This window comes from Trichosurus vulpecula, chromosome 2 (assembly GCF_011100635.1).
Source record: "Trichosurus vulpecula isolate mTriVul1 chromosome 2, mTriVul1.pri, whole genome shotgun sequence".
Taxonomy (NCBI): domain Eukaryota; kingdom Metazoa; phylum Chordata; class Mammalia; order Diprotodontia; family Phalangeridae; genus Trichosurus; species Trichosurus vulpecula.
Window position 1 is genome coordinate 209,468,020 of NC_050574.1, and position 27,232 is coordinate 209,495,251.

At 37.8% G+C, this 27,232-nt stretch overlaps 1 protein-coding gene across 6 annotated transcripts in view; it reads left to right on the forward strand.

The window, feature by feature from the left end:
• Nucleotides 1-15,875: 15,875 nt before the first annotated feature.
• Nucleotides 15,876-27,232, forward strand: part of PKP4 (plakophilin 4) — a 269,712-nt gene continuing 258,355 nt past the window's right edge. For all 6 annotated transcript variants that reach the window (XM_036743248.1, XM_036743250.1, XM_036743254.1 and 3 more), the window contains exon 1: nucleotides 15,876-15,983. The gene's annotated coding sequence lies outside the window, so the exon portion shown is untranslated. The remainder of the gene's footprint in view (nucleotides 15,984-27,232) is intronic.

The following is a 27,232-nucleotide window of genomic DNA, read 5'->3' on the forward strand; positions in this document are numbered from 1 at the left end:
AGGGATACTTCCCATTTCCCTGCTTATGATAGTTGTGGGCCCTCAAGTAGTCAATTTCTTTTCCCAGATCATCACCTATTCCAAATGCCAGCATATACCTAACAACCCTGGAGGTACCTGGAGGGTAGTAACCATTCACAATGGAGGTCCCATAGCTGTCCCTTTTCTTTTTTCTGTCCCACTCTCCCTCTTCCCAAAGCCTAGGGGAATTTTGTCTATCTCTTCCTCCTCAGGAACCAGCCTAAGCCAAAGGAAGTTCTTGATCCCTCAATCTGTACACCCAACCAAGGCTTTGGGAGGAAGAGAATTCATGATTTTCTCTTGTCTTTATTGGATTATGAGGTGTTTAGTCATGTTCAGTACCCTCAGAAGAACTTCTCCCTGTTTTTCTCTACCTCTCTGCTGGACCATTCCCCACCAAAATAAGTCATTTTCTCTGTCTTCCTAGCTCCATGACTGAGGTTGAACCGTTTCTATCTGATCTTAGCTGAAAGCTTCGATTTCCTCCTCCAAGTAGAGGGGAAATTCCCCTTTCCAAGGTTCTGGGGGTTTCCTAGTCCCAGATTTTGTAGAAAGTAAAGGGCATTTCTCCCACCTTTACCTAATGCCCTGAGGAATGTCACTTTTACCAGATGTGTCTCCTTTACCCTTACCTCCTAGCACAGAACAATTACTATTAATTGTTTTTAATGACACAATATAGAAATTCCATAGCAATATATTGAAGGGATAAAATTTCATCAGAAACACTAGTTAAAATATTGATGGATAATATGAAACATCAAAAAGTAAACTCAACTGGATAACAAATATATTAATGGAATATAGAAAGGTAGATCCTAATTCCATTTATGTAAACACACACACACACACACGCACACGCACGCACGCGCGCACACACACACACACACACACACACGGACTCACAGAGAAAAAGATAAAGTTTCAAGATAGGAAATTGAAAATGACACTCAAGGACCAAAAAGTACAATGGAACTCACAAATAACAGAATAACTGAGGTCCAGAAATGATCAATAGATAGCAAAAAAGTGAAACTGAAGAATAAACTCAGGAAATAAAAGAACCTAAAAAGGAACTAACGGATAGGCAGGACAAAATAATTGCTAATACAAACTTTAGGCTAATTGGCATTTAAAAAGGCAGCTTTGACCCCCAACCTCCAAATTTGGACACTGTATTCAAAGATCTAAAGAAAGAAAAAAAAACTTTCCAGAATAAACAAAATCAGATAACACTTTGAAAGTAAACATACAAGGACCACAGAGTGGAAGAATATTAAGTATGAGTCTAGAAAGCATGTAAATGTTATAGAATTAAAAATCAAGGAAAAAATCCAACAAGCCATAAAAAGAAGAAAAAAAGAAATCATTATTAAAAATACCAATTGGAAAATCATCATTTTTTAAAAAACAGCAGCTTTTTAAAAAAAGAAATGCAACAAATTTGGGTAAAAATGCACAAAGAAAATCTTTAAAATATATGTTTATACCTCCAAATCACAAATCTCGGAAATATATTCAAATAACATTTTGAATTTATTGAATATTTTTTAATTAAAAATTTTTATTTTTAGTTAACAACACTCAGTTCCACATGTTATTGAGTTCCAGATTTTTTTCACCTCCCTCCCCTGTCCCCTCCCTACCAAGACGGAATGGAATCTGATATATCTTCTACATATACCTTCACATTAAACTTATTTACACAATAGTCAAGTTATAAAGAAGAATTATGATCATTGGAATGAATCATGAGAAAGAAGAAATGAAACAAAAAAAAGAGAGAGAGAGAGAAAAAGAGAGCAAATAGTTTGTTTCAATCTGCAGTCAGACTCCAAAGTTCTTTCTCTGGATGTAGATAGCTCATTCCATCATCAGTCCTTTGGAGTTGTCTTTGAACCTTGTATTGCGGAGAAGAGCCAAGTCTGTCCAAGATAGTTATCACAGAATCAATATGTCTGTGATTGTGTACAATGTTCTCCCAGTTCTGTTCTACTCACTCAGTATCATATCATATAGGTCTTTCCAGGTTATTATGAAGTCCATATCTTCCCCATTTCTTATAGCACAATAGTATTCCATGACATTCATATACTACAACTTCTTTAGCAATTGATGGGCATCACCTTGATTTCCAATTCTTTGCTACCACAAAAAAGAGCTGCTATAAATATTTTTGTACATACAGGTCCCTTTCTCACTTGTGTCATCTCTTTGGGATACAGCCCTACAGGTGGTATTGCTGGGTCAAAGGGTGTGCACATTTTTATAACCCTTTGGGCATAGTTCCAAATTCCTCTCCAGAATGGCTGGGTTAGTTCACAACTCCATCAACAATGTAACAGTGTTTAAATTTTCCCATATCCTCTCTAGCATTTATCATTTTCCTGTTTTGTCATGTTAGCCAATCTGACAGGAGAGACGTGGTACTTAAGAGTTGTTTTGATTTGCATTTCTCTAATCAATAGTGATTCAGAGCATTTTTTCATATGCCTTCTTCTAAAACTGCCTGTTCATATCCTTTGACCATTTCTCAACTGGGGAATGACTTGTATTCCTATAGGTTTGGCTCAGTTCCCTGTATATTTTAGATATGAGTCCTTTATCAGAGACACTGGTTATAAAGATTTTCTCCCAATTTTCTGCTTCCCTCCTAATCTTTGTTGCATTGGCTTTTTTAATAAAAAAAATTTCAATTTAACATAATCAAAATTATCCATTTTGCATTTTGTAATGCTATCTCTTGTCATGTCATGAATTCTTTCCTTTCCCATAAATCTGATAGGTAAACTATTTTTTCTCTCCCAAATTGCTTATAGTATCAGTCTTTGTTCCTAAATTGTGAACCCGTTTTGACTTTATTTTGGTATATGGCGTATAATGTTGGTCTGTGCCCAGTTTCTGTCCTACCATTTTCCAATTTTCCCAGCAGTTTTTGTGAAATAGTGAATTCGTAGCCCAGAAGCTGGGTTCTTTGGGTTTATCAAAGAGTAGATTGCTATAGTCATTGACTACTGCATCTTGTGTAACTAACCTATTCCACTGATCCACCACTCTGTTTCTTAGCCAATACCAAGTAGTTTTGACGACTGCTGTGTTATAGTACAGTTCCATATTTGGTATGGCTATGCCACCTTCCTTAGCATTTCTTTTCATTAATTCTTTAGATATTCTGGACCTCTTGTTCTTCCAGATGAATTTTGTTATTATTTCATCCAGCTCTGTAAAACAATTTTTTGGTGGTTTGACTGGTATGGCACAGAATAAATAAATTAATTTAGGTAAAATTGTCATTTTTGTTATATTAGCTCAGCCTAACCACAAGCAACTGATGTTTTCCCACTTATTTAGATCTAACTTTATTTGTGTGAAAAGTGTTTCATAATTATGTTCATATAGGCCCTGGATTTGTCTTGGCAGGTAGACTCCCAAATATTTTATAGTGTCTACAGTAACTTTAAATAGAATTTCTCTGCCTTCGGTGGTTGGGCTTTGTTAGTAATGTATAGGAATGCTGAGGATTTATGTGGATTCATTTCATATACTACAACTTTGCTCAAGCTGATTACTATTTCAAGTAGTTTTTTATTTGATTCTCTAGGGTTTTCTATGTAAATCATCATATCATCTGCAAAAAATTATAATTTAGTTTCTTCTTTGCCTATTCTAATTCCTTCCATTTCTTTTTCTTCTCTTATTGCTAAAGCTAACATTTCTAGTGCCAAATTGAATAATAGAGGTGATAATTAATGAACATCCTTGCTTCACCCCTGATCTTACTGGGAATGCATCTAGCTAATCCCCATTACATATAATGCTTGCTGATGGTTTTAGGTAGATGCTATTTATAATTTTAAGGAAGGCTCCATTTATTCTTATGCTTACTAGTGTTTTCAATAGGGATGGGTGTTGTATTTTGTCAAAGGCTTTTTCTGCATCTATTGAGATGATCATATAGTTTCTGCTAGTTTTGTTGTTGATATGATCAATTATGCTAATAGTTTTCCTAATAATACCAGCCTTGCATTCCTGAAATAAATCCTACCTGGTTGTAGTGTATTATTCTCGTGATAAGTTGCTGCAATCTTTTTGCTAATATTTTATTTAAAAATTTTGAATCAATATTCATTGGGGGAATTGGTCTATAATTTTCTTTCTCTGTTTTGACTCTTCCTGGTTTGGGTATTAGTACCATATTTGTATCATAAAAAGAATTTGATAGGACTCCTTCTTCACCTATTTTCCCAAATAGTCTATAAAATATGGGAATTAATTGTTCTTTAAATGTTTGATAGAATTCACATGTAAAACCATCTGGCCCTGGAGATGTTTTCCTAGGGTGCTCATTGATGGCTTGCTCAATTTCTTTTTCTGAGATGGGGTTATTTAGGTGTTTTACTTCCTCTTCTGTTAACCTGGGCAATTTATATTTTTGTAAATATTCATCCATTTCCCTAAGGTTGTCACTTTTATGGGCATACAATTGGGAAAAATAATTCCTAATTATTGTTTTAATTTCTTCTTCATTGGAGGTGACTTCACCCTTTTCATTTTTGATACCAGTAATTTGGTTTTCTTCTTTCTTTTTTAAATTAAATTGACCAGAGGTTTATCAATTTTATTGTTTTTTTTTTCATAAAACCAGCTCTTAGTTATATTTATCAATATAATAGTTTTCTTGATTTCAATTTTATTAATCTCTCCTTTGTTTTCAGTATTTCTAATTTGCTATTTAATTGGGGATTTTCAATTTGTTCTTTTTCTAGCTTTTTCAGTTGTTTTCAGTATTTGTTTTCAGTATTTCTAATTTGCTATTTAATTGGGGATTTTCAATTTGTTCTTTTTCTAGCTTTTTCAGTTCCATGCCCAATTCATTGATCTCCTTTTTATGTATTTTACTCATGTAAGCATTTAGAGATATAAAACTTCCTCTAAGAACTGCTTTTGCTGCATCCCATAAGTATTGATACATTTTCTCATTATTGTCATTCTCTTTAATGAAGTTATTGTTTGTATGCTTTGTCCTTTGGCCCACTCATTCTTTAGGATTAGATTATTTGGTTTCCAATTAATATTTAGTTTATTTTTCCATGGTCCTTTATTACAAATAATTTTTATTGCATCTTGATCTGAAAAGGATGCTTTGACCGCTGCTGCCTTTCTGCACCGGATTGTGAGATTTTTATGCCCTAGTACATGGTCAATTTTTGAGTATGTGCCATGTACCACTGAGAAAAAGTATATTTCTTTTTATCCCCATTCAGTTTTCTCCATAGGTCTATGATATGTGCCTTTTCTAAAATTCTATTCACTTCCTTAACTTCTTTCTTGTTTATTTTGAGGTTAGATTTATCAAGTTCAGAGAGGGGAAAGTTGAGGTCCCCCACTAGTATAGTTTTGCTGTCTATGTCTTCCTGTAACTCCCTTAACTTCTCTTCTAAGAATTTGCATGCTATACCATTTGGTGCATATATGTTAAACAGTGATATTGCTTCATTGTCTATGGTGCCTTTTAGCAGAATATAGTGTCCTTCCTTATCTCTTTTAATTAGATCTGTCTTTGCTTTTGCTTTGTCTGAGATTAGGATTGCTACCCTTGCTTTTTTTACTTTAGCTGAAGCACAATATATTCTCTTCTAGCCTTTTACCTTTAACGTGTGTGTATCCCCCTGTTTCAAATGTGTTTCTTGTAAACAGCATATTGTAGGATTATGGTTTTTAATCCATTCTGCTATCTGCTTCTGTTTTATGGGAGAGTTCATCCCATTCACAGTTATAATTATTATCCGTGTCTTTTTCTCCATCCTATTTCCCCCATTTATGCTTTTATTTCTCCCTTCTCCCTTCCACTCCTCAAAAGTTTTGCTTTTGACCACCACCTTCCTCAGTTTACCCTCCCTCTTGATTCTCCTCCATTACCTTACCTTTTCCCCCTTGCTACTTCTTCCCTCCCTCCCTTCTGACCACCCCCCTCCCTTTTCTTTCCCCTTTCCCCTCCTACTGCCTGTAGGACAAGATTTATGTCTATACTTATTAGAGTATGTTATTCCCTTCTTGAACCAAATCTGATGGGAGTAAAGTTCAAATACTGCTCTTCTTCCTCCCTTCTTTCCCTCTACTATATGTAATTCAAGAAGACCATTAAATTAATAAATAAAACTAAGAGCTGGTTTTATGAAAAAAAACAATAAAATTGATAAACCATCGGTCAATTTGATTAAAAAAAAAGAAGAAAACCAAATTACCATATAGTATATGCATTCCTCTACTATGTTTTGTGCCTCTTCATGTGATGTAATTTACCCTTTTCTACTACCTCCTTACCTTTTCTCCCAGAACCATCCCTTTATATCTCTTAATTATGTTTTTATCATTATTTCAGTTATTTTATACTGACACCCAGAGTCTATGCATATTCCTTTCAATTATCATAATAACTGTACAATTCACAAGACTGATACACACACATACATATATATAATACATAAACATATATATATATATACAAGTACATATATATAAGATATATAAAAAAATATAATCCTATATAAGAGTGTAAATAATTTGCCTTATTAACAAGGGTTTTTTTTTGGCAGGGCAATTGGGGTTAAGTGACTTGCCCAAGGTCACACAGCTAGTACATGTATCAAGTGTCTGAGGCCAGATTTGAACTCAGGTTTTCCTGACTCCAGGGCCAGTGCTCTACTCACTGTGCCACCTAGCTGCCCCTAACAAGGGTTTTTTCCCCCTGTTTACCTTTTTATGTCTTTCTTGAGTTTTGTATTTGAAGATCAAATTTTCCATTGAGCTCTGACCTTTTCATCAGGAAGGTCTGGAATTCCCTTATTTCATTGAATGTCCATCTCCCTGCCTGAAAAATTATGCTCAGTTTTGAAGGGTAGTTGATCCTTGGTTGTAGTCCAAACTCCTTTGCCTTTCAGAATATCATATTCCAATTTCTCCTGTCATTTAATGTAGAAGCTGCAAGATCCTCTGTGATCCTGACTGTAGTTCCATGATATTTGAACTGTTTCATTCTGGCTTGACCTGATAATTCTGGAATTTGGCTATAATATTTCTTGGAGTTTTCAATTTGGGATCTCTTCCAGGGGGCAATCAGTGGATTCTTTTGATGACTATTTTACCCTCTAGTTCCAGGACCTAGGGGTAGTTATCCTTGATGATTTCTTGGAAGATACTGTCCAGGGTCTTTTTTTCATGGCTTTCTGGCAGACCAATAATTCTTGAATTGTCTTTCCTGGATCTATTTTCCAGGTCAGTTGTTTTTACAATCAGATGTTTCACATTTTTTTTTCTGTTTTTTCATTCTTTAGATTTTGTTTGACTGATTCTTGATGTCTCATAGAATCATCAGCTTCTATTTGCCCAATTCTAATTTTTAATGTATTGTTTTCTTCCTTCAGCTTCTTTATCTCCTTTTCTATTTGGTTGATTTTACTTTTCAATGAGACATTTTCTCCATTTATATTCTGAATCTCCTTAACCATTTCGTTGATTTTACTTTTTAAAAATTTGTTTTCATCAGTGAATTTTTTTCCATTTTTTCTTTTACCTCTCTAATTTCTTCTTAAAGTCCTCCTTGTGTTCTTCCAGGAATGTTTTTTGGGCTGGAGAGCAGTTCACCATTCCCTTTTGAGGTTTCAGATGTGGGTATAGTGTCCATGCTGTCCTCTTCTGAATTGGTATTTTGATCTTCCCTGTCCCTGTAATATGAATCAATGGTCTTTGGCTTTTTAGTGTGCTTTTTCATGGTGTTTTTATTTCCTATTGGCTTCTAAAGTGGATCTCTGCTTCTGGGGCTCAGGGGGCTTTGTCCCAAACTTCTTGTGTTGGAATCTGTGGGACTGCTCACTGGCTTTATGTGCTATGTCCTCTGGTTTTGTGAGGTGTGGGGGAGCAGTGGTCTGGCTGCTGGAAGTCTCCTCTTCCCCGGGACTGCTCTACACCATGGAGGGGTCTCAGCTGTTGTCTGTATTGCTGTCTGCCACTTCCACTGACTGTGCAAAGGCACATCTGGGGTCCTGTTGTTGATGTTTGCTAGCTCCAACCCCTGGGGCTCAGTAATTCTCATTGTTTTGCTGAGGTGGGGACTGCTGGAACACTTCTAGTCTCCTTCTGCCACCACAAGAAGGGCCCTCTCCCTAACTTCTCTCGCTAAAAGGCTACTGGAGCCCCATTTCTGGCTCCTCTGTTTCTCCCTGGGTGAAGAAGAGAGGGATGAGAGCCAATTTTCCTGGCCATCATGGCTTCCGGGAGTTCAAGAAGGCAAGTTTCAAACCTTTAGTCTGTGGGCTGGAGGCCTCCAGGGTAGCTGCTCCCATGGCTGCAGGTTCTATACTGGTGTCTCCTGTAGCTCTGACAGACTCCTGTCCTGGGCTGAGAGGCTTGGGGCTCAATTGCTGCAGTATCGGGTACTTCAGCCCTGGGCCTGCTCCTGTTTCTACATTGAGCTCACCCAGCACTCTCCCAGACTGGAGCACTGGTTGGGTTCCTCTGCTGTTCCGGGTTGGTGTGGTCTAGTGTCGTTCTGCCTGCCCCGTGCTCCTGTCCCTCTCAGTCTACTAGTGGCTTCTAACTCTCTCAGATCTGCTCAGACTCACTTTTTTAGACGTATCTGACAGAATTTGTGAGAAAGCTCCAGTAGTTCCCTCCTTTCACATATCCATCTTGGCTCTGCCCCCCAAATATTTTTAAAGAAAAACATACTTTACACAATAGAGATTTGCAGTTTTTTCCCCCTGTTTACCTTTTTATGTCTTTTTTTTTGAATATGGAAATGTTCATTTTATGTAGTATTTGTAAAGTCCAGAATTTAAAAAAAAATACTTAAAGAGCTATGTTCTCTTTTGGAAACAAAAGAATATGCTTAAAAGATAAATAAAATCTGGGGGAAATGATCCACAAAAACTATAACTTCAGAGATTCCTATAAGCAGTAGAAGAACTGAAAAATGATTACCTGATAAGTTCTAAACCTTCAAGCCTTTTACTACTTATAATTAAGATTTAAAGTGTTTTACATATGTAAATATTTGTATACATGGACTTATAATTTAATTCACATCACCTACTTATAATGTGGAATCTCAAAATATAATGGCAATGAATTTGTAACATAGTCTGACTGACCTGTGATTTCACTGGTTTAGGGAACCCCCAGAGAAAACTCCCTTAATCATCACAGATTGGCAACTGTCTGTTTGGGGCATTAAAATATGAAGTGATTTTCTCAGAGTCACATAATCTGTAAGAGGCAGGACTTGAACCCTGGTCTTCTGAACTTTAAAGCCAGCACTTTATCCACTATGCCATATTGTCTCTATAATAAATATAAATTACCAATACTGACACAATAGAAAAGCAATCATTTAAACAGACCAATCTCAAAGGAAGAAATGACAAATCATGAACACTTCACAAAAGAACAATATGGTATCTTATACAATTTTATTAGTAAATTTTTTTCAAAATGACCAAGAAATTATAATCCCTATGTGGTTGGGCGAGATGGTGGGGTAAAGTGAAGGTTTGTTTGTTTTTCTTTTAAAGGATGAGAGCTATCAAGTCAGTGGATAAAGAAAAGTTGCACACTGGGAAGAGAGGAAAGAGATCAAAGGGGCAAGAAGAGTTGGCCTGGGTAAGGAGAAGGTTCACCACATCTTCTGAGAATGGGGAATGAGACTGAGTTGATTTGAAGTGCGGCAACGAGGAGCAAAGGGAGACTACAATGAATGACCTCAATTTTTTCGGTTAAATTTTTCAGTAAAGTATGAGAAGTCCTGAGAGGGACAGAAAAAAAGGGTGATATAATGTTGAAAAAAAGAAGAAGAAGAGAAGATTTGGAACAACCACCTTGGGGAGTAATATGATAAACTTAGATATAAGGAAGAGCTACAAAAACTAAGAAAATTGAATAATGTACTTTTTCAATTGTGATGGTAAAATGACTTTGTTTCTATTTCATGAATAGAATAAATTCTTAAGGAATAGTTGGATGTGCTTGATTACATTAAAGTAAAAGGGAAATATTTATAGCAAACATTAGGTATTAAAAACTTGACATCTAAAAATACAGATATATGAGAATGGTTAAACATTTAAACAGACATTTCCCAGTTTCTGCTGCATAAATAGTCAGGGAATATGAATAGACAGTTTACAAAATAGGAAACAGAAATTACTGACAATCTCTTGAAAAAAGTTTAACTTCACTAATAATCAAAGGGATGCAAATTATAACAACTCCAAGGTCCCACCTCACATCCATCAAATTGGCAAAATAATTTAAGGTAATAAAACTCAATGATGGCAAAGATGTGAAGAAACATACATGCTTTCATTGCCAGTAGAATTGCAAACTATTAGAATTGGGGGGGGGATTAATATAGCAGTAAAAGTTACAAAAATAATCACATTTTTGACACCATAATTTCTAGAGGGAACTAGGTATCATCATAGTTAGAGTGCTGAACTTAAAGAGTCAGGAAGACATGAATTCAAATCCTGCCTCAAATACTTAGCTAGCTGGGTGACCCTGGGCAAGTCACTTAACTGCAGTCTGCTTTAGTTTGTTTATCTTTAAAATGGAGATAATAATAATACCTACCTCCCAGGATTGTTGTGAGGATAACATGAAATAACATTTATGAAATTCTTGTTTACATTAAAGCAGTATGTAAATTATTATTATCATCATCATCACTGTCATCATTATTATCTGTTGGGGGTGGGGAGGAGAATGGAGGTAATATAACCTGAAAATGTTATCAAACAGAAAAAAGAGCTATCAGTTTAAAGACTTTTATAGCCTCATCATTCATAATTGCAAAATATTTGAAAGCAGTCTAAACTCCCAACAATAATATAGTGGTTAAACAAATTGTTGTATACTTGATAAAATTCTCTCATTTTATTAAAATATAAAAACATAAGGAGTATAAAAAATCTAGAAAGACCTTTAAAAAATACAATCCAAAACAGTGGGGGGAGGCAGAACCAGAATTAATCAATCAATGAGCATTTAAGTGCCTACTACATGTCAGGCAATGGAGTTACAAAGACAAAAAAAAGAAAGAATCTCTTACTTAGAAGAGCTTATATTCTATAGGGGAAACAAGCTACAAAATATAAACAAGGTGATTTCAAGAGGATGGGAGATTCTAGCCATGGTGATGATCAGGAAAGACCTCATGTAGGAAGTGGTGCTTGAATTGAGTTTTGATGAAAACTAGGCATCTTAAAGGTGAGGAAGGAGTGCATTCCAGGCACAGAGATAGCCTGTGCAAAGGAAGAGAGATGGAAGATGGAGTGTAGTTGAGGAAGAATAGTGAGTAGGATAGTTTGGCTAGAGTGTAGAGTGAGTGTGGAGTATGAAATAAACCTCAAAAGGTAGGTTAAAGCCCACCTTTATTATGAAGGGCTTCAAATTCCCCCAAAAAATTCATTCTAGAGGAAATAGGACCAAAAATCACATTATGAACATATAAAAGTAAATAACAGTAAGTGAAAAAGAAACAGATGGAGACTAAGGGAGAGAGTGACAGGAAATTTTTGACATTTTACACATTTAAATTTATTTAAATGTAAACAGTTGCAAAGTAAGTTTAATTATTTATATTGATATTTAATATTCAGTTTATAATATAGCATTAAAGATAAAATTAAAGACTATTTTTACATCAGGAAGACACTTAGGATTGTTAAAATGTTGGAATTTCTTAAAAGCAATGCAGCTTGCTCTCTTTCTACCATTCAACTTTGGGCCCAACTCAGTTTCCAGCTGCAGCGCTTGTCCCAGACATGATACACTGACTCAGTGAGCAGTTTGTTGTTCCAACAGAATATCACAGTCTGCACATCAGTCAGCATTTTTCATCCATTTAGTTTTTTTCCTCTAGGGATTGTTAGGTTGATCTCTTTTGTATAATCATGGATCTCATTGAGAAGGCCTTGTAATGTTCTCATGTTAGATGCAATCAGCACAATGTCATCCACAAAGAAGATTATCTGGAATACCTTACAGTCTGTGGAGAATTCTTCTTCCATTTGGATCCTATATTGAACATCATCCACAAGAGAGAAAAAACATCTCTGGCAAGAATAAGTTTTCCTGTATCATACTTTGATAAGCTTTAATAACCAGAGTGCCACTGACTACACTTTGCTGGGTCAACTACTTTTCTGGAATCAAATAAATACAGTAGGATCTTAGGTTCTCTTGTAACCTTTAGTCAGCTGTTTGATGGACTGTGAAAGAAATCATTTATGAAAGCCTGAGTGTTCCTTTTATGTATTTTATTGAAGCATGCTCTTGATATGGTACATATATCTATACCTAATTATGCCATTCTCGTGAAGGTTTCATGAGAAATGTAAGCAAATGGGCTTGTCTTCTCTATGCTCTTTTTTGGTGGTATTGACATTGTTTTTTCCCCATTATTCTGGTATTCTCCTTTTCCAGGATGGACTTTTAAAATGAACTCAATGCTTCCAACATTATGTTACCTCCAGTATGTATATCATCAATGTATATTTCAGGGGCTCTGGCAATTCATTAAGAGCCATTTCTACTTATTTGGATAATGATCTGGGACCAAGGTATTGGGCACTAAATGTATTACAGATGAAAATAGGAAAAGGAAAAAGGCAAAGAGTACTAAAATGGCAGGAGGACAGCAAATGGGTTATACTTTTGCAGGAAATAGTAATAGTCAAGATTCATATATTTTCCTTTTTGCTTTTCCATTTTTTTGGCATTGATAACTTATTTGATTTTGTCAAATTAAAACAAGTGCAATTGCAGTCTCTTGTTTCAGTAAAAGTCGTATATCAAAGAATAATGATCTAATAAAAACATACCCTTACTTTTGGAGAAGGAAATGGCAAACACTCCAATATCTTTGCCAAAAAAACCCCAAATAGGGTCATGAAGAGTCAGACTTGGTTGAATTGACTGACAACAAACCCCTACTTTACAAAATAGCTGTGCTCTTGAAGAGTTGAGCGCAAACTGAACTTTTGTAAAGCTAATATTATTTTAAAATATATCAGCCCAGTATTATCTGAAAGGATCCCTGCATTGAAGTCTTCAGCATAGCAAAGAATTATGTTGTAATCCAAACTATTACTAATTTATGTGTTAAATAAGCCCAATTTAAACGAACAATATTAATTTTTCTTTAAGTGGAGCTGTAGCTAATGTCCTGTGGGTTTATCAAAGAGAAACATTTTTACCATAGTTTACAGTAAAATAAATGTATATTGAGCCATAATATATTACAGAATTAAATTAGTTATATTTGATTCAATTTTAATTATTATAAACATGGCATATGCAATATAAAATCCTAGTGAAATTCATCACTTGAAAAAGTACATAATTCTAAAATGAAAATAATTTGTTTTTGTTTCTCCTGTTTCCCATCCGGCCCCAGAACTGGAGAAAATGAAATCGTTACTGTTCTACCTGCAGTAATAAAAAAAAATCTTGTATTCATAAGCTGTTACAATCAAACTTATATAGCACTGGCATGTCATATGCTCATCAATATATTACTTTTCATGTGGGTTTTATTTATAAAGTTTGAATTTTACTTATTCTATCCTTCAACAGAAGCATGGTTAGTTATCCCTTTCCAAAGCAGGCAGACCAAATTCCCATGATGGCAAGGCAAGAAAACATTGAGCCTACTGACTTGTTGCTCGCTACCCAGCACTGGAAAAGTACAAGTTACTCCACAGACAACTGTACAAATACTCAGTTGCCATCTGGGATTGTCTGACCCTGCGCAAAGATGTCAACTAGGTTTGGATTTCATCACACAAATTATGGAGACTGAAAAGACAGTCACCCTATTAATGAGCTAATGCATAATATTTGTGATTAGATCTAGAGACACTTAATGTATAATGCTTCCACAGAAGAAAGACAATTTTTTTTTAAATCTGATACAAAGCGCATTATCTAATTTAAAATTCGTAACAGAAACAAGAAACCTCCCTTTCCCAATGGAATATTTCTAAATGCTCCAAATTCCTAAATATTCCAAAAGCACAATTATTTTGTCACAAAATTGCCTTTAAAACAGCAGATTCTTTAATAAAAATATAATCTGGATATTAATAGCTTAAAAACCTCTTATCTCTAAAAGAAATACCATTAGAAAACTAATGGTTATATTTCATTGCAATAATATATTTAATGAAATAATTATTCCTTGTCAAATTCATTAGTTGCGCTTGCTTTAACTGGGTCCATTTCCCTTACACTTAGAAAAATAATATTTATTTCCTTTTTACAGATAAACAGGTTCAGAGTGAATATGTCATAAAGCAAAGCCGTAAGGGAGGCAGGATTAAAACCCAAGATGCACTTGCTCACTCCAGTTACTTAAACCAGGTTCACACTTAAGTTTAGGGAATATCAAACTCCCTAAAAATTGTTGACCAGAATTTAATTGCATTCTCTCTCCCCTTGAATCCGATACAAATATAAAAAAGCATGGGACATTAGCGTTGTACACTGTACCTTTCCCTAGAAGTCAACCTCCTACTTACTATGGAGAATGTCTGTCAAACTTGTATTGTTTTGTTGCTATATATAGATAAAAGCTTAATAAATACCATTTGATACTAAAGGAGAGGTGAGAAATTGTGGGCTAGGTTTAAATGTGTTTTAATTCCAGCCCTTATTGTACTCATTGTAAAATGTAACACATCACACAGATTTTTTCCTTACCATTTCTGTTTTCCTTTAAAGGAAAAATACTTTTGAAAAATACCTCCCGGTAGGGGCCTGAATTTTAAACGTCGACTTTGAAGTGAGATCTTCAGGGGGTTGAGATAAATATGCAGAAAAGGAATTCCTGAGTACCACAGGATTCAGGGGGTTTTGCATATGGGGGAAGAGGGAAGGATGGGAAAACAGACTCACCGGCAGAAGCTGATGCTGCATATAGGTCAAAGGGCGTAGTTTCAGGGACCCGCTCCCCAAACCAAAGAAAAGTGCATGCAATCCCTGCTTCTGAGGTCACCTTCAGGGACAGGTAAATTATATGGGGCTGGGGGGTGGGGTAGGGTGTCTTCGGTACCACTGACAAGGCCTGTCAAAGGAGAGGAAAGAAATCAGGGCAAGGAAAGGAAGGGGAAGGCCCACCCACTTCTAAGATACCGAAAGAGGGAATCTCCCCAGGCTCAAATCCTCCCACCCCTCTTCCTACCCGGGTGATCTTAGGCAAATCACTGAGACCTTCCGGGATCTCAGTTTTCTCAACTGTAAAATGAAGGGGTTGGACTGGGTGGCCCCTTAGATCCCATTCAGATCTAGATCTAGGATCCTCTGGTTCCTCGTAACCCGCCCCCACTGTCCCCCACCCCCAAAGCTGGACACCTTCGTTCTCCCCACCCTCACCACCTTCTTTAGCCGCTCTCGCTCTTAACAGCATCGGTCTCTATGGCGACCTGAAACCCCGAATCCCATTGGCCCGTTCAATATTAGGGCCGGGCCAATAGGGTGGGACAGCCTTTTCTTGCCGTCCAATGGAAGGTGGCGCGGAGCAGGTCGGGGGACGGCGGCGTGCTGACGTTCCCGGGAGCCCTGGGCTGGCTGGCTGGCTGGCTGGACGGTGGGGGCTGCTTGGCGGAGCTCGGCAGCACCCAGGCACCGGGGCTGACTCCGTGCTGTCGCCGAGGAAGGTGGCACCATGGGCACCGGGTAGAGGGGGAAGTTGGCCGCCGCCGCCGCCGCCTCCCGGGGGTGGGGTGGGAGAAGTGTTGCAGGGGAGGGGGCGGGCGGGCGGGAGGGGGTTCGGCCGGGGGGGTTCAGGGGAAGGGGGGGAAGCTCTCTTGGCCCTGGCACTTTTTTTTTGGGTGCCGCAGCCGCGACCCCTCCGCGCGGATGTCCCCGATTCCCAGAGCGACAGGAGCCGCTTTCTAACCTGGAAAGTAAGTGTATGGCATGAGGGGAGGGCGACGAACCATACCCCCCCCCCCCCCGCTCCGACCCTTTACTTCCCGGCTCCTGGTACTGTTCCCTCGGCTCACCCTGCAAACCTCCAGATAGGGGCGAGGGTGGGGGAGGGTGTGGGAAGGGGAGCCTCCCGTTACAACCACCCCCACCCACCTACTCCTCTCCTTTCCTGCCCCGCCTCGTGTTCCTGCCTGCACTCGCCTTCTCCCCTCCCCCCCACCCCCCCAAGGCACTGAAGTTTCAACCTCCATTTGCATTTCCCAGGATTTTTTTCCCTTCCCTTCTGGTTACCTCTCTACCTTCCACGATTATATATACACCTTCCAGTCCCTCCCTGGTCTGTGGCTTTCAGCCTTTCCCACCCACCTCCCGGCACCCCCCCTCCCCACTCCCACCCCCCCACCCCCCGGGCCAATCCTTCCCTGCAAATCTGCCCTTGCTCCTTTCCATCTCCCATCCCTTCTGGCTTTCTGCCTCGTACTTTGGCTTCTTCTCCCCCTTCTCCATTCCCTCTTGTATTCTGCCCTCACCTTCGTTTCTCTTTCCCCTTCCCCCATTCCTTCTTTCCTAGTAAAACCTCCTGCTCATCTGATTTGCCCTAAATTCTCCGTCTCGTACAAGCCTTTAAGCCTCTATACTCCTCGCTTCTATCTCTCCCACCAGTCTTAACTGAATTCTGTAGAACTGGTAGGAAGATCTTCCACTTTGCTTTGCGCTTTCCCTGTCTTTGGACACCTCTTCTCCACCCCCCCCCCCCCCCCCCCAATTTCAGCGTGGAAGTCTGTCCAGTACCCTTCACCCCTTGGTCATCTTTCTCACACCCTTATTCTGTGTGTGTGTTGCATTAGCCTCTTGATCCGCACCCTTGCATGCACTCCTCAGTTCGCTCCTCTACCAGTCTCCTCTGCCCCCTGCACCTCTGTTCTCCTCCAGCCCCCAACGTGTTACACGCAGGAGTTGACATGAATTTTTCCCGGCCGTTGGGCGGCTATCTCGGCAAAGCTTTTTGCCACTAGCCGCCTTTGCCGGGACCGGGAGGGGGATTTGGCTCGGATTTAACTGCGTGTTGGCGGAGTGCGACAAGCAGCCGAGTGCGGCTCTGGAGCTGTGGTTGTGGCCGCTCGAGGCCGATGAATAGGCAGGTGTGTGTGTGTGCCTGGAGGAGACGCGCGCTGTTTGTTCCCCTGGCTGTAGATTGTGCAGGAATGTGAGGAATGCTTTGGGGGCAGAGTACGCACACCCGGCCGCCGCCGCCGCTGCTCCCTGCTCAGCTTTCCATTAGCCAGAGGTCACTGGAGCATCTTCTCGGGAGCTAGTGAGGTTCTTGCTTCTCTCCGCCTCCTTCCCTCTCTCCTTGCGGCAGAGCGGGCATTGGGGAAGTGTGACAAGCAGATCTGCCTGCCGTCAGCCTAGCAGACAGTATTCCTGCTTAGGCTCGGTTTTGCGGCATTTTCCTCGAGGAGGATGAATTTGGGGGAGGGGGAAAGGACTCCCACTTAACAAGGTCATCGATCGTTGAATCTTCTCTCTTCTTAAGTTTGGCTTGCAGTGTTTCATGAGTGTGTGATTTTTCATGTGTCACTGGGTTTCCCAGAGAAGCTACAGAAACAGGGACCAGAAGGTGGATGTTTTTAGAATGATGGTGTTGCAACCAATATTTAGCCGTTTTAACAATATCTGTTAGTGCTTGTGAAGGGAGACATAATCTGAGGAAGATTTGTGGACCTCAGATATCATAAGATTTGTAATTTTTGGTTCTGCTGTGCTGCTTTAGAATCCCATATAATGCATAATGAATAGAAACAGAGAGGCAGTGTTTGACCAGAGATGGGACAGATAGAACTGTCTGGTACAGTTAAATTAGGGGCTTGTCAAGAAATAGCAGAGAAATACAATGAGACACAACAATCACAAGTATGTCTATTCCAAGACCATTTATTAAGAAAGGTCCTGTTTCTGGTTTTGTAATTATCCTAGTCCTTTTAGGAGGAGGCGAAGAGGAAAAGAGAATAACTTTTAAGCATGGTGGCTCAATTGAATACAATGAAAAATTATTGGTATGTATTTTTTAAGTTAAAAGTTCAATTTTTTCTCAACACGAAGGAAGCAAGTTGAAGAATGCCTTCGATATCTTTTTTTTTTTTTTAGAAAGGAACATTTTTGTTTGCGGTATTTTATGTTCTCTTCCAGTTGGCTGTGTGGTTTGTCTTTTTGGTGACGCTTTTAGTTACAAGGTCACAGATGATTTTGTACAAGTATATTAAATAAAATTTGTTAGAAGCCTTCCTTTCTGGTGTTGTAGAGAAACCTTAATGGAAGCAAGCAAAATTATTGTCTGGGGGAAAATAACCAAAAGTAAGAGTGATTCTGTATACTGCATTGAGACCTATTGTGTGTGCTTTATATGGGACACATTTTGCTTTTGAGAATGTTTTCTTTAAGCTCCTCTGAGAATTTTGGACCAAACTCAGAAAAATGATAAATTTATTTGCCAAATTAAGATATTTTCCTGTGATCGCTTGGCTTGGATTGAGCCATGAAGAAGCATAGCATGAGAGCCTTTGTATGAAAAGTGGACAAGGCAAAATAGAAAACAAAAACGTAGAGGAAATTATACCTGATCTTAAAGCTTTCTTATACTTTTGTTTACAGTTGAACATTCTAAATTAAGGTTCTGTTTGATATCTAACATTGTAAAGGACATAGGTTTTTGTAATTGTAGCAGCAAACTTTTATTATGTAACATTGTTAGAACCAATAGTAGTACAAGTTAAAGTGTATCATTTGATTTGAAATTCATTCTAGAGGGAGGAAAACAGATTGTTTCTCTGCTGCATTCTCTGCTGCAAATTATATGTACTGTATACATGTTTTAGGTAGGTAGTTTTAACTGCTTGAGAGACCTTTCAGTTATCAATGATTCATTGTAAACTTTTGTTTCAGTTTTATAGAAATTGCTCCATTCTGTTTGATTCACGAGAGCAGGGATTCTCATGGCAGTCTGGTGAAAGCCTAGTCTCAGAATAATGTTTTTAAATGTATAAACATACATAAGATTACATAGGAAACCAAATATATTGCTATAATAATGTAATTTTGTTTTCCCATCCAAGTTCTGGGATTCCCTGAAATCTGTCCATGGTGTGCTCCAGCTCTGCAGTATTGGATTCTGTAGCACTGGGGAAGGTGCTGTGACCTCACCGCCAGAGATGATAGAAAATAACACAACTTGTAATTTAATTCAAAATACAAAATACTTTTTCACTATATCCTAAGATAGAGGGTATACATTTTGGTTTTGTAGGTCACACTACAAAAATCCAAATTACAAAAACTGCCATGTTTTCTTTTTAAAAAGGTGAGATGTTGGTGCTACATTTGGATTTTAAGAGAAAATGTAAACAATCATATAACCTGCAAATATAGTATTAGTCTCTGCATTTCATCTGGAATATGCCAGTCAATCAGTTGATAAAATAACATATTTTGGGAATTTTGCAAAATCTAGGGTATGTGTTACAATCTGCAAATAATATCCTTGTTCCTCAGCTTACTTATTTCTATTATAGAATTAATACCTGTATCCTTTCCCTTACAGATGAATGAAAAGTTTATCCCAAAGTTCTTCCAGTGCATAAACTACTCCTGGGAATTGTTAGGCACTTTTGGAAGTTTCTTTAATTCATTCAGGCTACTAGGGTATATATAGTTACTACTTCAGTGTACTAAATAGTACCCTAGTGGCCTTTCTGCCAGCACTGAAATGCTACTCATCGAAACACAATTCTAGTGGGCTAGATATGTGTAGAAAATGAATAATGGCATGATATTTAAGCAGCTGTTTTAGGGCTAAAATGAGGCAGCAGTAAAGGAGGAGAGCAGAAACAAAACTCTGAGGATAAACTGAATTACAGCATCATAAGATGTGGTATGGTCTTCATTGCTGGCAACTAGACAGTTTTCATTGTGTTTCTTCTGACTTGGGTTTTTATCGTTCTGGCTCCTTTTGGAACAAAATGCAATCTCATGAATTCCCTTGTTTTCTCAAACAAGCATAACATCCTTTTAAGGCTTTAAAAAAAGTTTTGCTACTAGTAAGATGAGGAAAATGAGTTTAAAAGATCCCACTTATTTCCTCCTCCCTCCCACCATTGAGATAAAGGGGCAGCAAAATCACAAACTGTCATATAACCTTGTATTTGTTCAACAAGACCTATTATTTCCTCTATTTTGGAGAGAAGAAAAAGAGTTTGCACTACGAATGTTCACTTATTTCATCTTAGTAACTAAGCAGGTTGTAAAGATCCTTAGAGTAAAGATTGAAGATGTGTGCTAGGTGCTACCAGCTGCTTTCCACCTCTCCCAGTAGGGCACTAAGTTAAGAGAGAAATGGGACTTTCCCTCTAAAAAGGGAAAAGGAGAAAAGGAAAGGGTTGTTTTGATGATTCCTAGGTAGATATTTCTGTGTAAGGAGTGTATTAGGGTAGTATAATATTCACATTATTTCCTAAGCTGCCATGTAAGAATGCAACAAAACTGTATTCACTTGAAATGTATTGACTTAGCAACAGTAGGATTCTAATAAATTTCAGTAACAGAAAAGTAGAATCATGCTTACTCTTAAATTGTAAAAATTGGAAGCTTGATATGTGTGATACTCCCAAATCAACTAAACCCAGAAATATTGCAACACATTTCCCTTGAATTGTTGAAGTTTATTTCTGTTTGGTTTTGATGGATACTGATTTTACATATATATATATATATACACATATATATGTATGTATATATGTATATATATATCAGTGATAATTTTATTAGTCTTCAGTCAGTTGATGAGCATTTATTAAGCACCTGCTATGTATCAGGTACTGTGTTAAGCAGTTGGGAACTGGATAGGATTAGTAGGCAAAATTTCAACATTAAAGCATGAATGAACAAAAATATTTTTGTATAGTATACAAGGGGAGCACACATTAGTAAATGTAAGCAGAGTTGTCATTAGGTTTTAGCACTGGTGGGGGAGCATCTAGGAGCCTTCAAATTTGTGGGGCATGCTGATGTGAAGTTAGTGACACAAAGGACACAGTCAGTATTTGTAAGGGAGGCAATTATTACCTGGTGTGTAGGAGAAAGTGCACAGGACTATATGTAAATTGGAGACCCAGTCTGGGTTCTGTAACTAACTAGTGGAGGCTCACATGCAAGCAGTTATCTTCTCTCTTCTCTTCTATAATGCACATATCCAGATCCTCATGTTGCAGGTAATACTTTTATGACTTCTTTTCTACTTTGAGGCTTCCCTTGATGTTACTTTTAATTTTTACCTGTAAAAAAGTATTACATTTGGTTCTCTAAATTTAATTCTATACACTGTGATATGCCCTCCAGCCAGGTACCACGCCCCGCCCCCCCCCCCCCCCCACCTTGTGAATGACCCTTTAAGCTCAGCACGTTTAGAAGAGCAATTGGGGGGAGTTCCACATCCAGACTGCCATAAGGGTGATAAAAAGCAGTTACCTTGGAGTGTTCAGGGCAATAACACAACACTGCAGGCAATTAAAGCATAATTAATTGTGAGACTGTTAGCTTGCTTTCTAGGATAGAATCAAATGTGAAATCTCATGGGTGGGGTCAGGGTATTTTGAGAAAGTAACCAAAATTCAGATGAACTAAGAGGTTATTGCTTTCTCCAAGTGATTATCATTAAAGAATAAAATCAGCTAACAACACATAAAGAAATGTGCCTATGGAGATCCTTGAAGTATGTAGCACTCGAAGTCTTTAAAACTTGCTTGCAAGAGTACTTGTTCAGTGCCAGAAAGAGTAGGAGGTATGAGTAAACATACCTTATAACTTTAAAAGGTAGAAAGTAATATTTCCAGTTCAAAGCGGAAATTGAAATAGTTAAAAGATATGTTTATATTTTATAAGCCCAGTCTTTTGCATTGTAATTTTGCATAATGCCTTTGTAAAATGTGGTTGGCTGTCAGTTTAGGAAAAGGTGTTAGAAAATTATTAATTGTTTTATGGACCAATTGATAGGTCCACAGATTGATTCCTGTAGGCATTTGTAGATTTTTACTAGGCATCCTTAAGTGTAGTCTTTTTGGTGGTGGAGAGGGCGGTGATATTGTTCTGAAGCTTTATGTATATATCCTGAACTTTAGTAACTTGAAAAATTTATCTAAATCTTTTTTGAACCTATTTAGTATTTAAGCCCTTAATACAACTTCTGATTCCATATTTTATATTCTGATTGGTAAGGAATTTCAGTAAAGAAGTATGAGAATTTTCAAGGTCAAGCAAGGGATATCTCTGGATTCTTAGACTTACTAAATAACACTATATACACTATCATAGATAGGCTTGCATAGGTTTTGCCAGCATGTAATACATGCTTATGTACACATGATGATTTTATACACATTACTCATATCCATTTTAGTCTTTATATTTCCAGACTGAAGAATCCTAATGTATGCATTTTTTCACTCCTATCTTAACTTTAGTATATGAAGATGAATCTACTGACTTACCATGGGTAAAATATTCACTATGAGTTATGTTTCTAGTAATAGTGGTGGATTTACAGTAGTTTTTATCTACTGCTCCTTTGTCGTACATTCAAAGGGGCCTCAGAGGCTACCTAATTCAATATGTTCTTGAATTAAAGAATTACTCTTCAACATCCAGGAAAGGAAAATGCACCTGCCTAGGGTAGCCCATTCCAGTTTTGTACAGCCCTAATTTGTTAAGACATTTTTCTCTATAGCTACTATTCTTTATTCCTCTTTTCTGTCTTCTGGGACTGAGCAGAATAGATCAAGTCTCCTTTCTGCACAGTGCTTTAGAATAATGTCATGTGTCCCCTACCCACCTGAGTCTTTTTCAAAGTTCTCCCTTCTTGATCATTTTAGTTTCCTTTCTCCAGACCATTTCCAGTTCCATTATATGTGTCTTGAAGTTTAACTGTGAAACAGTTCACTTTTAGTATAAGGATGAGATTCATATGGTTTCTGTTCAGTAGCTTCCTGTTGAGAAAATGTGGAGGCAAGGTGAAATAGTGGCTTTTTAAAATGCTGAGTTTGATGTCAGTAATAATACTGTTGATAGCTAAAATTTATATAGTACTTTACATTTGCAAAGTGCTTTAGATTTATCTCACTTTATCCCCACAACAACCCCAGGAGATATATTATTATAATAGCATATCGAGCAATCCTCATTTTACATATGAGGAAACTGAAGCATACAGGTGAAGTGACTTGTCCAGGGTCACACTCTAGTAATTGTCTTAGGCAGGTTTTGAACTCAGGTCTTCCTGAGTCCAGGTCCACTTTCTACCGAATAAGCTGCCTACCTGCCTACTCCTCTGGTTGGAATTCTGCCGCTGATACTAGCCGTGTGACTCTGGGCAAGTAATTTTAACTTCTCTCACTGAGTTAGAGTGGTGGCCACCTAGGTCCTGGGGAAGGGAGAGCTCCATAATGGCAAAATCACAACTCCTTTGCATAATAAAAATGATAGCCATCTCTCCATAAAATAAAAATTAAAAAGCACTTTTTAAAAAAAATCCAGAAGCCTTTAGGAACTGGTCTCTGACTTCAGAAGTTTAAAACTTACTTTAGGGAGATAAGGTATATTGACATGAAAAAGTAAGAATAAAATGGCCTATCTCTGTCTGATGGACGCTATAGATGTGTAGAAGAGCGGGAGTAGAAATCAGCAATTACTGGGTTATAATGAAGGTGATACATAAGCTGGACCTTGAGAATGGACAAGCATTGTGTTGAAGAAGTGGTACGTTAAGAAAGCAACATGACCGAAGGCATGTAGCTGGGAAAGCATATATCATGCTTATGGAACAGTAAAGAAAACAGTCTGCCCAAAGCACTGAGTTAGTATTTGAGAATTATGAGAGAGAAGATTGGGGGTGGGTAGGCAGGTTCAGGCTATTTGGAGAGTATTAAGGAATGAGGTAGGAGCACCAGTTAGGGTTCTGTTGCATTAGTATAGGTGAAAGATCATGGGGGCTGAACTAGGGTGGTTGTGGTGGAGATAAAAGAGTGACTATAAGATGTTTTATAGTGGAATGGACAAAACTTGGCAGATGATTGGCGATGGGGGATAAGGAAGAATGAGAAGTCAAGAGTTACTCTGAGGTTGTGAACAAATGCACAGAGGTGGGATATGGAGTATCAGGGTTGGGGAACAGCAAGTAGTCCATTTAGTTTGGACATAGATTTCATAGTCAACAGTCAATAAACATTTAAGTATCTTCTGTGTGCCAGGCATTGTGCCAAGACTGAGGGTACAAACCCGGAAAAAGAAAGACTTCAAGCAGCTTACACTCAAATAGAAGACGACAGCACTGAAAAGAAAGATGAGGGGAGAGAAGGGTACCTGAGGAGAAAGTGGAGAAGCCAAAGAAGTCCAAAATGAGGCAGAATGAGTGCAGCTGAATGAGAAATGAGGTGCCTTAGCAGATGTCATTTCTGTTCCTCTTCTTTAAATGGCAGAGTTTATGTCTCCACTCACCAGGTAGAGGAGCAGAGGGTACTGATCAGTTGTGAGAGGAATTAATGTAAAATTAGGCAAGAAAGATAGGTAAAGGTCAGATATGGAGATGTTCAAGTGCTAGGTTAGAGTTTGTCTTTTAATGTATAGAAAATAGGGAGCCACTAAAAGTGTCTGAGGCTGTCCTTTACCAGATAATTTAAGAGGACTGTCTTAGGAGAGTTTTCTTTTTTTTTTTTTTAGTTTATTATTTTTAACATTCTTTTCTTTTTAATTTTTGAGCTTCAAGTTCTCTCACTTCCTCCCATGTCCTCTTCCACCCACTGAGAAGGCAAGCAATATGATATCAATTATATATGTGAAATCATGCAAAATGGTTCCATATTAGCCATATTTTTTTTTAATAAAGCAAGAAAAAGAGAAAATTATGCTGTAGTTTGCACTCAGTTCATCACTTCACTCTCTGGATGTGGATAGCATTTTTTTTATCATGACTACTTTAAAATTGTCTTGGGTCATTGTATTGATTGGAGTAGCCACGGTTGATCATCATTATGATATTGCTGTTATTGTAGACAATGTTCTCCCACTTCTTCTCACTTCACTTTATATCAGTTCTTAATAGGTCTTTCTGCACCCCCCTAACCATTTCTTATAGCAAATAGTACTCCATCACAATCATATGCCACAACTTGTTCAGCTATTTCCCAATTAGTGAGCATCCCCATGATTTCCAATTCTTTGCCACCACAAAAAAGAGCTGTTATAAATATATTTGTACATATAGCTCCTTTTTCTTTGATCTCTTTTGGATGCAAACTTAGTAGTGGCATTGCTGGGTCAAAGGGAATGCACAATTTTATAGCCTTTGGTCCTAGTTCCAAATTGTTCTCCAGAATAGTTGGACTAGCTCACAACTTTGCCAGCAATTCATTAGTGTATCTGTTTTCCCCTCATCCCCTCCAGCACTTGCCATTTCTGATAGGTGTGATGTGGTACCTCACAGTTGTTTTAATTTGCATTTTTCTGATTAAGAGTGATTTAGAGCAGTTTTCCATATAACTACAGATGGCTTTGATTTCTTCTTCTGAAAACTGCCTGTTTATGTCCTTTGTCTATTTATCATTTTGGGAATGGCTCTTATTTTTTGTAAATTTGACTCAGTTCTATACTTGTATATTTGAGAAGTGAGGCCTTTATTAGAGCAACTTGCTGTAAGGTTTTTTGGTATTACTTCATTGTCTGTGGTACATTTTAGCAAAATATAGTTTCCCCAATTATCCCTTTTAATTAGGTCTATTTTTGCTTTTGCTTTGTCTGAGGTCATGACTGCTACACCTACCTTTTTTTTTTTTTAAGTTTAGCTAAGTATATTAGATTCTGCTCTAGCCCTTTATTTTAACTCTGTGTGTATCTCTCTCTGTTGGTTTCTAATCCTTTTGTGAGTGAACTCATCCCATTCACATTCACAATTACAATTATTATCTATGTATTTCTCTCTATCCCATTATCTTCTGTTTCATCCTCTCTCTTTTTATCCTATCCCCTTCCTAGAAGTCTATTTTGAAAGGGAAAAAAAAGGCCTATTTTTCTTCTAATCTCTGCTTCCCTTAATCTATCCTCCCTTTTATCATTCTCCCCCTGACTCCCTTCTATTATCCCTTTCCTTTTCTATTTCCTGATTGGATGAGTTACATTTCTATACACATCTGAGTGTGTGTACATATTCTTCCTTCTTTGAACCAATTCCAGTGAGAGTGAGGTTCAAGCATTGCCTGCCACCTACATACTCCCATTTTTCTCTTCTACTGTAAAAACTCTTCCTGTTTGCCTCTTTTATGTGAGAAAAATTTCTCCGTTCTACCTTTCGCTTCCCCCTTTTCCCAGTCCATCCCTCTTTCTCACCCCTTTATTTTTTTTAGATTGTTCCAACATAATTGTCTCACATCTGTATCTTCTGTGTATATAAACTCCTTTTAACTGCTGTAATAATGATAAAGTTCTTGTAACAACAATGTGGCTTGCTACTACTGTGGTTGCGTAAGACCCAGTAACACCAGCACACAGAAGAGCTACCAACACAGGTTCTTTGATCTGCTTTTCTAAGGAAAGCAACCTTAAGGGGTTAACAATCTCACTTTAATCAAACATACCTATATGATTCACTTAGTTCAGTGGGAAAAGCCAGGACCCTGAACTTCAGAGAGAATACAAACAGAAATTACAAACATATATAAACAGAGCAAATAACACAGACTAGTCTATCCATAGCAATACATAATTACCAGAGAAGCACAAGATAACTTGTCATCAACTTATTAACTTAGAAGATTGCCTGAAGCCCTCGGTAGGTAAATGACTTGTCCATAGTCACATAGCTAATATATTAATCAGTCACATGGTAAACATTTATTAAACATATGCTAAGTTCCAGATAGTGGGCTAAGCACTTGGAAAACAAAGAAAGGCAAAAGGCGGTCCTTGACTACAAAGTGCTCACAATATAATGGGAGAAATAACATGCAAATAACTATGTAAGAACAAATTATATAGAGCATAAATAAGAAATAAATAACAGGGGGAAGGCACAAGAATTAAAATGCATACAGTTAGGACTTGAAGGAAGCCAGGAGTTAGAAATGAGGAAGAAGAGCATTCCAGGTATCATCAATAACCAGTGGAAATCCCCAGAATCAGGAGGTAA